The sequence below is a fragment of the Saimiri boliviensis genome, chromosome Y (assembly GCF_048565385.1).
Source record: "Saimiri boliviensis isolate mSaiBol1 chromosome Y, mSaiBol1.pri, whole genome shotgun sequence".
NCBI classification, from domain to species: domain Eukaryota; kingdom Metazoa; phylum Chordata; class Mammalia; order Primates; family Cebidae; genus Saimiri; species Saimiri boliviensis.
In genome coordinates this window covers 9970762-9984773 of record NC_133471.1, presented here as the reverse complement: position 1 = coordinate 9984773, position 14012 = coordinate 9970762, and the positions used below count along the sequence as shown (strand labels likewise).

General features: G+C 51.6%; 1 pseudogene; it reads right to left on the bottom strand.

The window, feature by feature from the left end:
• Positions 1–1606: 1606 nt before the first annotated feature.
• Positions 1607–13343, bottom strand: LOC141583008 (interleukin-9 receptor-like; annotated as a pseudogene).
• Between the last annotated feature and the right edge of the window lie 669 nt (positions 13344–14012).

Here is a 14012-nt window from a genome sequence, read left to right as displayed (position 1 = left end):
ATCAAGTTAGGAGTAAATTGTTAAGGCCATCCTTAATCCATTATGATCATGATTTTTAAAAGGGGAAATTTGGCTAGGCCTGATGTCTCACACCCGTAATCCCAGAAGTTTGGGAGTCCAAGGCAGGTGGATCACGAGTTCAGGAGTTCAAGACCAGCCTGACCAACATGGTGACACCCCATCTCTACTAAAAATACAAAAATTAGCTGGATGTGATGGCATGCAACTGTAATCCCAGCTCTCAGGAGGCTGAGGCAGGAGAATTGCTGGACGATGGAGGTCACAGTGAGGTGAGATCTGCTCTGTGTCAGCAGGGCTATGCTCCTGCTGTAAAGCCGAGATTGCGCCTGGGTGAGAGAGACTGAGACTTTGTCTCAAAAAATAAACAAACAAACAAACAAACAAACAAACAAATAAATAGATAAAATAAAATAAAATAAAACTTGGCAGGGGTGGGATTTAGAAACAAATGCAGACGGGGAAAAAATCCATTTAAAGACTGGAGCTTTAACCAGTCATGGTGGCTGACACCTGTAATTCCAATACTTTAGGAGGCCAAGGCAGGTGCATTACTTGATGTCAGGAGTTTGAGATCAGCCTGGCCAACACATTGAAGTACCGTCTCTACTAAAAATACAAAAACTAGCCAGGCACAGTAGCAGGTGCCTGTAATCCTATCTACTCCATAGGCTGAGTCAGGAGAATCGCTTGAACCCGGGAGGTGAAGTGGAGGTTGCATTGAGCCAAGATTGTGCCACTGCACTCCAGCCTGGGCAACAAAACAAAAAACATTGGAGCTTTGCTGTCACAAGCCAAGAAAGTAACAGAAGATGAAGAGAGGCCTGAAACGGATCCTTCCTTAGTATCTTCAGAGGGAGCATACGCCTGCTGAGACAGAGCAGAAATGGGACTTGGCCCACTCCCACTAACATGTTCCATACATGCCCACTGACCACCAGACCTTGCAGCATCACCCTCCAGGTGCCATACTAGCTGACTAGACCTTGCCAACTGTCTGAGAAAAAAATAAGAGAAGCATCATCCCACCATAAGGTAGTTGACTCTATCATCTGCTGGTGCACAAGGCCAGGAGAATGACCGTGGCCTTATGATAATACTTACCCCTGGCCTCATGATAATACTGAAGCCTCCACCCAAAGAAGAGCTTATTGCCATTTTCTAATCACGCAAGGTATGTGTTAGCCTGATTCTTTAATGCATCTGATCACCATCCCCCATATGTGTGATGACACTCTCCTAACCCATAAATTATGCATGGCACCCTCCTTAAGGCACTGCTGTCCCCAGAAGTCATTGAGCCTCCACTGTGCTAGTTCTAGAGCCCAGAAAGCCCAGGGCTGGTCAAACCCCACCCTTCACTCCTCCTCTGGCCCCTCCTCCCAGTGATCAATACCTTGCAACAGCCATCAAGCCCCTTTTAATCTCTAGAAAGGAGGATCAGGAGAACACTGGGACCAGCTCAAGCATCCATCCAGACAGGACCTCTGACCACTGCTAGGGGGCCCCTTCTCAGGAGGTTCAGTCCCAGACCAGGGCTCCAGAGACTTCAGTCCATTCTCCCAAATGGACATGATACATCAGGGACCTAGAATGTCCAGGACCGAGACTTGTTGAAGACAGGAGGGAGCAACATTCCCTGGAGGTCCTCATGCAGCCCAGTCCTCTGGCAGTGACCAGCCAGCATCCAGGAACCTTCTTGATGGGTCTCCAAGCCCTGATGCTCACAGGAAAGGCCACAGGCCAGGGTTGGGATGGGCCCAGAGCTCTGCATGTTTCTAGTGAAGGTTGAGGGATGGCATCCCCCGTAGTAGTCCAAGACACCACAGTAGTAACTGCTCCTGCTGCTGCTGTCTGAGTTTGGGGGAGCTGGCCTGGTGGGGTACATGGGGGTCCAGTCCTCCTGTGGCAGATAGGCAATCGGCTGTGCCCTCTCCTCTCTTCCTCCAGACACACAGATTTTCAAGGATATAGTGGGCCACAGGTGAACAGTGCAATGGCCTCCTGGATGCAGGGTTCCAAGGCTCCTCGTGAGGTGCCTTCACAGTCTTGATTCAGCAGCACGCTGGTCCTGTTGACCCCCATCCAAGTCTGAAACAGAGTGTGGGAGGAAGGAAGGGCTCAGGCAGCATGTTCAGAACTCATTGTGGGAGCAGCTGCCTCCTTTCTGGCAAGCCCAGCCTCCCTCCTCCTCCAGGAAGCCCTCCTGAAGTCCACACCCAGAGGCCAAGCAGCACCTGTGTCTTGAACATTCTGTCATTGCTCCATGTACCATCGCAGCCTGAACATGGAACCCTGAGTCCTTTCGGGCCCTCATGACTCCCCCAGCAAAGGGCTTGGTGCTCACAACAGCCTGAGCCAAGGTACAGATGGTGATATCTGCCCAGGATAGAGCCAACGTCTGACAGCATGTGCCTCGGGGCCTTTCATCAGCTACTGAGACTGGGCACTCCTACCTGACCCACACGTACACACACACACACACACACACACACACACACACACACACACACACAAGAGTTGCTGTCAGGACTGGTGACTTTCAAAGCACTTGGCTAAGACCAGCAGAACTGAATCCTTCTGTGGGGCCACAGGGGGCCCCCTACATCCAAAAAGAAGCTGTCCCCTTGGTGGGACCAGGAGCCTCCAGCCCATGCACCACACACACCACACCCTCCATCATTGCACTACTCTCTGGAGACCAACCTATGGCACTAGATCCCGGCCCAAGGGTCTAAATAACCCCTGGCAAGTGCCCTGGTTCTTTAGGGAAGGGCTGGTGCCTGCAACAGGATGACAGTCCAGGTGACCGTCACAATTTGTGCCCTACTCAGCCTTGTTCTCAGCTGCCCAGGTTCTTAAGAGTCACACCTACCACCTTAGGAAAAGAGGGGGACTCTGAAAGAAACCAGGTGTCAGTTCATGTTTCAAATTCTATTTTTGGACAAAAATCTTGAAAACTAAGCTCCTTATTGAGCGAGAAAATGATTTTTCTGCACAGTAAGCAGGAGCCATGCTGTGGAGGGAACATCCTTGCCTCAGAGGGTCCAGGGATGCCTGAGGGCATCCAGCAGGGAAGATCCTGGAGAAGAGGTTTCAACTTGGTTCAGACCACAGGAAGGAACACTCACTGCTTCTTGTCCTCTGCCCAAAATGAGGAGTCTGAAGGAAAAAACCAGAGACCACTGGAGCCCTTTCTCTCCCCCTCCTCCCACCCAGAGGGCATGAACGTCCAGCCCAGTTGCTCACTGGTTCCTTGGTTGAGAGCCCAACATGGTGGGGAGGGAGGAAAGTGTGATCCGAGGGGGACCAGGGGACTAGGCAGAGCAGGAGCCCAGTGGCAGTGAGAGTCCCAATGGCAGTGCATCCACCACAGACCCTTCCCCACAAACAACTTCACAGGAGGAGGAGGTGAGGCATGTGGTGGGTGCAGACAGGTACAAACCAGAGGAGACAGCGGTAAGTCATTAGACATTTACATTTTTTTTTCCCATCAACAACGGCACTGGTGACAGGAGAACAAAAAGGTGTCAGCTATGGAAAAATAAAACTAATTTTTCCCCATTTGAGACATGGTATAAATCGAAATTCACTTAATATACAAAAAGGACTCCAATCATAAACAAAGCTCCGACACTGGCCGCCAGCCCTCATGAAAGCCAACATGTTGAGCAGGCCAGTGTTCTAGTGAACCCCTGCCCCCCACACCCTGCCATGGTCTCTGCACCCACCTGGAAGTTCCCATTGTGCATATTGTAGAGGGGCTGGAAGAATGCTGCTGGAGAGGGCATGTTGTGGTAGAAGGTTCTCTTCACCCTGAGGCCAGGAGAGGCCAGTCAGAGGCCTATGGCAATGCAAGTGGATTGAGGTCACTGCAGAGGATGAGCCTCTCTTCCATCTCATCACATCCTAACCCACTCTCGGGTCAGGACCCATCAGGGCCTCCTTGCCTAATGGCCACATGGGACTGATTTATGTCGGGGCACACATCCTTGACAGCATGACCTGCAATGGCAGGTTCAGAACAGAGAGTTACCGGCTGTGTCCTCAGTCCACAGAGGGAGACAGCGCCTCCAGAAAGTCGTCTTTGTCATCAGCAGGAGGTCTGCAGCTCCCACGCCACCCAGTGTCTCCCTGAGCACCAGACTTGCTGCTGAGGATCCACTGACTCTCCCACAAGGGTGTCACCTGGGGCTCCAACCCAGCAGGTCCAAAGAGACCTCACCAACTTCCCAGCAAGGATGTTCCCATTTTCCCCACCTCAGGGGTCACCATTCATATCTCAACCAGCCACATGCCCCCTCTATTTCTCCTCCTAAGACCCCGCAATTCCCTCTTCTTTGCTCTTTCTCCACTTCTTTGGCTGGCTCAAGCCAAATCATCTCCTGGTGGGTACCCTATTGGTGCACATTTGCCTCCAGAAGGTCTCCCATGTCCCCTTGTCCAGCGATCCATTCCTCAAAAGATAAAGTAGGTTGTATCACACAGTTTCGTACTTTCCTTTGCTCCAAGGAGAAGCCAAGTGCCCTCCCACTTGGCCCCAGCCAACACCCCTGTCCCCACACCCTCTTTTTCACATCTACTCCCTGACATGGCCCCAGCACCCTCTCTTGAAACCTGACATGTGGTCCATGAGGCATGATGGTTTATTTAAGGAGTGCCCTTGTCCAGCTTGTTCTCTAACACATCTGCCAGGGTGAGAACAGGGTCCCATGCACACCAGATGCCCCAAATGTCCTTTCATAGAATGTGTGAACAGAAGAACGAACAGAGCTCCTCAAGAGGCAGGAGACCAGGACCTTGGGCTCCTGATCTCCATGATTCTGGGTTTGGTTGGGACCAAGCTGTCCTTATCTTCAGCCTCTGCCCCAGATGTCCCTTCCCTTCTCTCCCCTGGCAACTTGAGAACCCTCTTCTGGCCCACGGGGAAGACTGGAGAAGCCCACTCCACTGTCAACCTTGACAGTGGGGAGGGGAAGGGAGAAACCAGGCAGGGGTGGACCTTGATACCCCACCCACCTCACACTCACACATGCACATAGAGATACATCTTCACACGTACGCTAAGACATGTACACCCTTACCCTTTCACACAAGTGCACATACACACACACACACACACACACAAACAAACACACACACACACACACACACACACACACACACACCAGCTACCTACCTGGGTGGCAGCTTGATCAGAAAATAGATCAGGCCAGTCAGCAGGAGAAAGACAGACACAGCAACAAGGATGTTGTCTGGGTGCCCCAAGGGTGGGATCAGAGGACCTATGGGCAGGAAGGGCACAGGGTTGTGAGCAGCCTCAGTGCCAGGAGGCTCCCCACAAACCTACATGGCAAAGGTGCACCGTTCAGTGCCCTGGGCCAAAGTGGAAGATTTGTGATGGGCCTTGAAGGTTTGTGTCACCTGTTGGAGGAGCTTGTTTATGAGCCATATACCTGGGCCTCACTCATCCCATCTTCCACATGTTGGGTCATAAGGTCCATGGGACCTCTCAGCACTGCAATGCACAAGGGTCAGCCCAGCTCTCACTAAGGACACTGAGGTCACATCCAGCCTCCACGCAGGAGCACCAGCCCTGGTGTGCAGCCCTGCCGACCTCAGTCCTAACAGGTGCCACTGACTACAAGTTCTCAGGAAGCCCCAGCGTTGACAGGTGTTTGCTTCCTCCATTTAGACCTCAGATCTTCAGAGGATGGGTGTCAACTGGGGCATGACTGCCTCAAGGAGGGGCTTCCAGGAGGTTGAAAGGGTGTGGGGGTGAGGTGGACAGGGTAGAGGACACCCAGCCCAGACTCTAGAAGTACAGGAGCCAAAGCAGTGCCCACCTTTTCTCTGGGGAGCCTGGAAGCACACAGGCTGGCTCCACTCGCTCCACTGGCCTGTATAACGTTCCTCCTCTGCCACATCATCCTCCATCATGGCCATCTGGACACACAGCCTGGTCTCATGAATAAAGCCAGGGTCCAGCTCAAAGGCTTCAAGTATAAGCCCGGTAACTCCAACAATGTGATCCCTGTGCTGGGCCCACTGTAGGGGTGGAGACAGTTAGCAGGGGCTGAAGGTGGGGCTTCAACCTTCAACCATCGAGAATACACACATGTATTATTATATGCATATAACATGCCTGTGTTAACACACGGGCACACTTGCCACATTCATGTGCGCACACACAGAGAAGGCATACTTTGACACTGACACACACAGACACATCTGCATTTGCCCCAGATACACATATGCACACGCAGGCAAACATCTACAGGGATGCTTTCACACTCATCACAGTTGCATGCACACTCATATGCACAGCACATGCATTTATGCATGAGCACACTCACCACACTCACCACAGTTGCATACACACCCATCCACACAGGCACACTCACATATACAAACACCAGGCACTGGCACACTTTCATGCACACTTACATGTGAACACGCAAACATGGGTGTGCATACACGTAAGTGTGCACATTTCCATGTGTGCACACATAAGTACATACATGCACACTCACCACACTTACGGGCACACACCCACAGAGACAGGCACACTCACCCTAACTCCCATGCACGCACACAAAGCGTACACATGTGCATGTCACTATATGTGTATGTACACACACACCTAGCTCTAGTTCCTCCCCTCCTCATCACTGCCAGTTGACATCTCCCTGTATAGAGTGGGGATTCTGCCCTCGGCTGTCGTTCCCAGGAGAGAGGACTCTGGAGAAAACCAGCCAAAGTGTTACCTCTTCCTGCTTCTTGAAGGCCAGCTCATAGCTGAGAAGTGTGGTCATTGGCTCCAAGGCAGGACTGATGATCCAGGTCAGCGTGCAGTGGCCAGTGTTGGCATTCCTCTGCAAGTCAGAGGATGGATTCAGCTTAACTGGAACAGAGTGAATCCATGTGAGGCTGAAGGTCCATGGGTCTGGGTCTGTCAGTCAGCACATCCAAGACTGGGGATCTGAAATATTCCCAAGGGGCATGGTCAAGACCCTCTCCAACCAGACACCTGACTGGAAGACGGGTCCAGTAAAGCCCCAGGCGGGACAGGACAGCAATCACTTCCACTGGCCTCCACAGCGTGATTAGGTGGTTTCTAAATATTGCTTCCCTTTCCTTCTCAGTCAACTGCTGGAAGTTCTTTCCAACATATTATTGGAGTCCTTCCTGGGATGACTGAAGAGCATTTCCCATGACTTAAATGGCAGCCGTGCCCCAACTAGCAGCCCTGCATCTTTATTTCATGCTAAAACCCTGACCCTGCAGTAACTATGTGGGCCCTTGCCTTCCAGGGGCCACCCCACCCCCAGCCATGGATCTCACTTGGCAGGGACTGAGAACACTCACTGGGCCACTGGGGTGTTGCCCCCAGCTACCAGGCAGCCAGGATGTTCTTGCCAAGGGGTCCATCCCAGACCTATAGCTGCTGTGCACCGTGTCTCTGGGGAAGGTACTGTGGGTCCACCAGGCTGACCAGCTCCCTCCCAAACACGCAGTGGTGGAAAGTGATGGTGAAATTGTTGGAGGGCAGGATCACCGCCTCAGGTGGCAGGAGTAGAGTGCACTCACTGCCCTGCAACATGCACTTATGTGTGCCACCAGGCACCTGGTTGCTGGAAAGGGTGTGTATTAGAATCATGGGGCTGCTACACTGTTCTGGTGCAACTGCTGCAATCCTGGAGACCTCTCCCTCATCCCTGTCCAGGTGGTCATGGCCCTCCATCCTCACCTGGTAAAGAGGAGCCAGGTGCTGCAGCCCTAGGCCAGCTCTGAGGCAGACCAGTGGCAATGGATCCTCAGGATGTTGTTGGTGAGGCAGGTAAAGGTTTCAGCCCTTGGCCCTGGAAATAATGATGGTTGGGAGCCAACGGTAAGTGCTTCAGGGCAGAGCTGAGCTGGAAGGTTGGCGGGATCTGATGGTTGACATCTTCGCAGGGCAGTCACCTGTCAATGATCCCAGAATCTATTCAGGGAAGCACTGATAGGCCTGGGAAGTGATGAGCTCTGACTCATGGTACCTGGGCCAGTTAGACTCAGAGAGGTGTCAAGAGGATGAAAGAAATGAGACTAAGGTCAATCCAGACGCCAAAGGTAGGGAGGTATATAGGTCAGAGACTAGAGACTGAGGTCCAGACTGACCCCTAGAGGACATGCCCCAGCACAGTTTGGGCCAAACTTTTTCCTAGGGGCTCAACAGAGGACAATCCAGTCCCCCAGACATGCCCTATTTCTCCACCCATCTCACACAGATACCAGTGCCCAGCCCTCACCTCGTCCTTCCCCTGGGATGGAGACTCCCGAGCAGAGACATGTGCAGATGCAGATGCAGGCCAGGAGCCAGGTGCCCATGACTTGCCTCAGGGCCTCACTCTCCAAGGTCCAGCCTGCAAAGGACTGGGCTGAGGGCCCTGTGCGAGTGAGCCATCCCACTCTGGAGGGGTGCTCCCCATAAATTGCTCTGGAGGGGTGCTCCCCACTTACACAGTGTCCTGTGAAAGGCACTGGGCAACCTGTCCAGTCTTTCATTGACGGGCATTTGGGTTGGTTCCAGGTCTTTGCTATTGTAAACCATGCTGCAAAAGACATTCGTGTGCAAGTGTCCTTATAGTAGAACGATTTATAATCCTTTGGATACATTCCCATATATACCATAGAATATTACACAGCCATAAAAAACAATGAGTTTGTTTCCTTTGTATGGACATGAATGAACCTGAAAACTATCATTCTCAGCAAACTGACACGAGTTGAAAATCAAACACTGCATGTTCTCACTCATGGGCAGGGGTTGAACAACAAGAACACGACACAGGGAGGGGAGCATCACACACTGGGGTCTGTTGAAAGGAAATAGGGGAGAAACAGTGGGGGGTGGGGAGAGATAGCATGGGGAGAAATGACAGATACAGGTGAGTGGGAGGAAGGCAGCAAATCACACTGCCATGTGTGTACCTATACAACAATCTTGCATGTTCTTCACATGTACCCCAAAACCTAAAATACAATTTTTTTTTTGTAAATTTTGTAAATTTCTTTAAAAAAAAAAAGAAAAAAAGAAAGAAAGAAAGACACTGGGCACCATTGCCCAGGCTTTACTTACAAGAAACTGAAGTTCAGAAAAGCCATTTGACCCAGCCAGACTCATGACTGCAGTGTGTGAGGTGCACCCTCAAACTTAGATCTTGTACTCTGACTCAGCTAGGTCTCCACGTCTGCCTCAGCCAGCCCATCTCCCCGCACCCTCACAGAGGAGTCAGGGTTGGGGGCACTTGTTACTCGCATTCACAGGCAAGGAGCTGAGTCCTGAGAAGGGGAGATGGCTTGCCCAGGGTCACACAGACAACATCTACAGAATTTTTTTTTTTTTTTTTTTTTTTTTTTTTTAATGGAGTCTCCCTCTGTTGCTCAGGCTGGAGGGCGGTGGTGCAATCTTGGCTCACTGCAACCTCTGCCTTTCTGGTTCAAGTGATTCTCCTGCCTTGGCCTCCCAGGTAGCTGGGATTACAAGCGTCCGCCACCACACCTGGCTAATTATTTTGTATTTTTAGTAGTGACGGGGTTTCACCACGTTGGCCAGGCTGGTTTTGAACTCCTGACCTCAAGGGGTCCACGTGTCTTGACCTCCCAAAATCTTGGAATTACAGGTGTGAGCCACCATGCCCAGCCTCTGTGTATTCTCTCTCCTTTTTGTCTTCTTAAAGACCCATCCCAGGGTTCTGCCCCAGGAAGGTGGACAAGGATGGTAGCGGGGTATCTGTCCCAAGGAAGAGCACCACCAGAAAGGCAAAGCCCCCCATGCTGAAGTGTGAGGCCTGAGCCCCAGGATCTCTGGGGGAGCCAGAGGTTGGCTGGAGATGAGGGGCTGGGTGTCAGAAAGTACTTGGGTGTGGGAAGTCTGCTGATGCCCTATCATCCCATTTGCAGCTCCAGATGCTACACCAATAACTCCTAGGCAGGAAGCAGGGCCAGCCTAGTTATACAAGACTGATTAGTGATAAGGAAGGAGAAATAAAAACAGACATGTATGCAAACTACATCAAGCACACCCTTAAGAAACCTGCACATCCTCAATGGACAGTGGGCACTACACTACCCCCACTACATGCCACTCCCGGCAGTGTATCCAGGTACCCACAGGACAGTCCCCCGTTAAGACTGATGATCAGGAAGTCTCACCCTTCCCTAGAATGGAGCGTGCAGCCTGTCACCACCAGCCACAGCATGAAACACCATGGCAAGTTCTCTGCAGCAGTGTCTGTTCCTTCTTGCAGCAGTTACTGGAAAGATGGGGAAGACAGTCAGCCACCTCTTGGGATATGTGAAGGCAGGGTTAGAATGATTACCAGGACCATAAGGAAGCCCAGGCACAACAGCCACACCTAAGAGCTGACCTAGGCCCCAAGAAGAATGACCGCTACAGCAGCCGTGGAGAAACACCCACATCTGCGTAGAATCAGGCCAGGCCGACCATAGGCTAACCCAGAAGCAGATGGCTTGAGAGCAAGGAGTGGGATGGGGTGGCTGAAGGAAGAGGCCCCTTCCTCCATCCTGGACCACAGGGCCAATCAGTCCAGGCAGGTGCACATATCCCGACCTGCAGCCTCCCTGCTCCTGGATGTCACCAGGGAGGCCTCACCATAGCTCAAACAACACCCGCTCACAGGATGGTTGTGAGAGCAGGAGGGAAACCCAGTGTCTGCAACCTGGGACAGAGCTGCCCCTGACACTCCCAGTCCTGCTGGGGAGCCTGGCTGACATCACTGCCCGGCACAGCCTCTCCCAGATTGGGTCTGTGGACATAGCCTTCAGTCCATGGGTCACTTTTTGGTCTTTTCTGAGATCCCTATCTCTTCCATGGCCTCAACGTCAAGCTCTGGCCCAGATGGCTACTGAGCCTCGTGGCCTGCCTGCCCTGGTTTCCTGGGCCACTGTGAAGCTGTTGGCTGCCCTGCACTTGGAGCCCTGCCTCAGGCCACAGGCTCTGCCACACCCACAGGAGGGTCTTCAGACAGGCTCAGCCCTTCACCCTCCCTGGCCCTCATCCCCTGAGCACTCACCTAAAACCAAGCAGAATTTTAGACCAGAGCAGGCCACCATCAGGGAGGCTGGCTAGGTAGCCCTGGGCTCCTCTGTGACATGAAGCACACTCTCCAAGTTGGCCTTATACAATTACACAGAGCTCATTATATATACTTTTTTTTTTTTTTTTTTTTTTTTTTTTTTTTTTTTGAGACGGCATCTTGGTCTGTCACCCAGGCTGGAGTGCAGTAGTGTGATGACGGCTGACTGCTACCTACACCTCCAGAGTTCAAGCGATCCTCCTGCTTCAGGCTCCCAAGTAGCTGGGATTACAAGCATGTGTCACCACATCTCACTATTTTTTTTTTTTTTTTTTTTTTTTTTTTTTTTTTTTTCCGAGACAGAATCTCAGTCTGTCACCACTTGCCAGGCTGGAGTGCAGTGGCACGACCTCAGCTCACTGCAACTTCCGCCTCCTGGGTTCAAGGGATTCTCCCGCCTCAGCCTCCTGAGTAGCTGGAACTACAGGCGCCTACCAACATGCCCAGCTTATTTTTTATTTTTACTTTTAGTAGAGACGAGGTTTCACCATGTTGGCCAGGATGGTCTCAATCTCTTGACCTAGTGATCCACCCACCTCGGCCTCCCAAAGTGCTGGGATTACAGGCGTGAGCCACCACTCCCGGCCTGATTTTTATATTTTTAGTAGAGACAGGGTTTCACCATGTTGGTCAGGCTAGTCTCAAACTTTCAGCCTCAAGTGATCCACCGATTTTGGCCTCCCAAATTTCTGGGATGAGAGGCATGAGCCAACACACCTGGTCTAATTTTGTCTTTTGTAATGGGGGCAGGGAAGCATATCCTGGTTCTTCTAGCCCATTCAGTAGGCTGGCAGCCATTGAGGTGGATAGGGTGGAAGTTGCTATTTAAGTGGGCACTTGTCCAGCAAGTTCTTCTGTCAGCTGGGGGAAGAGGAAGAAATGCAGACCCTGGTACCCTAGATGCAGCTGGAGCTTGGGGTCATGGAAGCTGTGACAGAAGATGGGTCTGGAAATGGGAGCAGGGGCCTGAATTGACAGGACCCAAGGGTTGGGCAGTGGTCATAGGCCAGGGCTGGAGTAAATGTATTGGCACAGATTCCTGGAGTCTGAAGCTGAGATGGAAAAATGATGCCCATCCTCTTCCTGCTGTCTCTGTGAAGAGGTACCCATGTGTTGCCTGCTCTGCCCACAGCCTTGCTACCCCACTGTAGTTGAAGGTCATCCCTGTGTGATGTCCCTACATGAGGCTCCTTGAGGCAAGACCCTGTCTGATCATGTTGCATTCCCTGCACCCATCTCAACTGTTTGATAAATCTTTCTCCAACCCTTCCACTCTGGCATAGGCTGCCCTTGCTTCTGGATGATGTTCATGTTGTCAGCATCCAGAAGCAGGGCTCTGGGATGTTACTTAAAGACGTGCTGTGAGGATACCCACTCTTGGTACTAATCTACCCCATGTAGCTAAACTCTGAAGAAAGGGTGAGCCCAGAACAGCATACGTCACAGGAAGAGCAGGGGACAGGGTCAGCACAGGAGGATCCCACCAGGGCCCACGTCCTCCAGACTATATATTTCCCAGGAAACTGAGAGGGCTATGCTCTTTCTGAAACAAACCCTCTCCTCTCCTTCCTCTGCTTGGCTGGGTTGACACTCCATCTGGAATTCCACCCTCACCTGCTGCCCCACACACAGATCCAGTGGGGTATCCCAATCCTCCTGGCTCCTCTTCTGCACTAAAACAACCAAATGCCTGGTGTTTGCTAGAGGCTTTCCCAGGCCTGGGCCTAGACCCCAGCTCCACCCTGTGGCCATGACAATTGGAGCCCAAGTATGCTCATTTATTCTCACCCCCACAAAGGTCAGTTCAATCATCGAAGAAGCAGAGTTCCTTCCATAATTAGAAATTCTGTCTGACAAAGACAATGCCCTTCCCTCCATCCACTTGGAGCATGTTCACACTGGCCACAGCAGAATGCATGACCCCTACAGGTCTGGAAATTAGTTTGGTATCCTTGAGGTCAGCTCTGCAAATTTTGCTATCTCTAATACATACCCAATGCCAGAACACCAGAGGAGGTAAAGCTAGGGTGGTGCTCTAAAATGACATGCTTCCACAGTGGCTTCCTGGGCCCATGGATGGAGGGCCACTTCTCCTTCTCTACCTCCTGAATTTCATGCTGACTGGAGAGGTTGAGAAACCCAAAGCACAGACTCACCTTCCCAGATGCATCTGCCCAGTCCCATCACAAATCTGAGGCACCCCCAACCTGGAGGTGACTTGTCACCCAAATGTCTCTGGTTGCACAGCAAAGACCCTCAGCCTGATTCAGAAGATAACTGCCACAGCTGGTGATGTGAGCATTGCACGACAAGTTCACATAGGCCGCCCACATCTGAAACCACAAGCACATTACAGAGCTGCTCTCGCAAGCAGAGCTGAGAAGTGTCTGCCACTGCTGATCTTGTAACCCAGGAAACTGTGAGACATGACAGTCCCTGTGACACTGAGGACTGCCAGACATAGACTTCAGTGATTTGACTACCGACTGGCAAGTGAGTGTCCTCTGTGTTCTTCCCAGGAAACACCACTGACATGCATTAAACTGGCCCCAGGAAGTGAGGACCCTGTGCAGGTGCAGAGCAGTGCCCTTCTCTCGTATACTTTGCCAAAACCCGAGGTTCAGTTTCTCCTTCCATCAGCTAAGGCAAACTGAACATCAGGCTTTGGGAGAGTATTACACATAAAAGCAATGCAGACTCATTTGAAGAAAAACAATACAGAAGAGAATATTTTTAACAGGGTCCCCTTTCACCTTCCCCCAGAAGTAGCTAGTGTTAAGAAGTTAGGCATAAATGCACGGAGACACTTTTGCTTTTACTTTTTGATTTTTATTTTCACTGAGTCTCACTCTG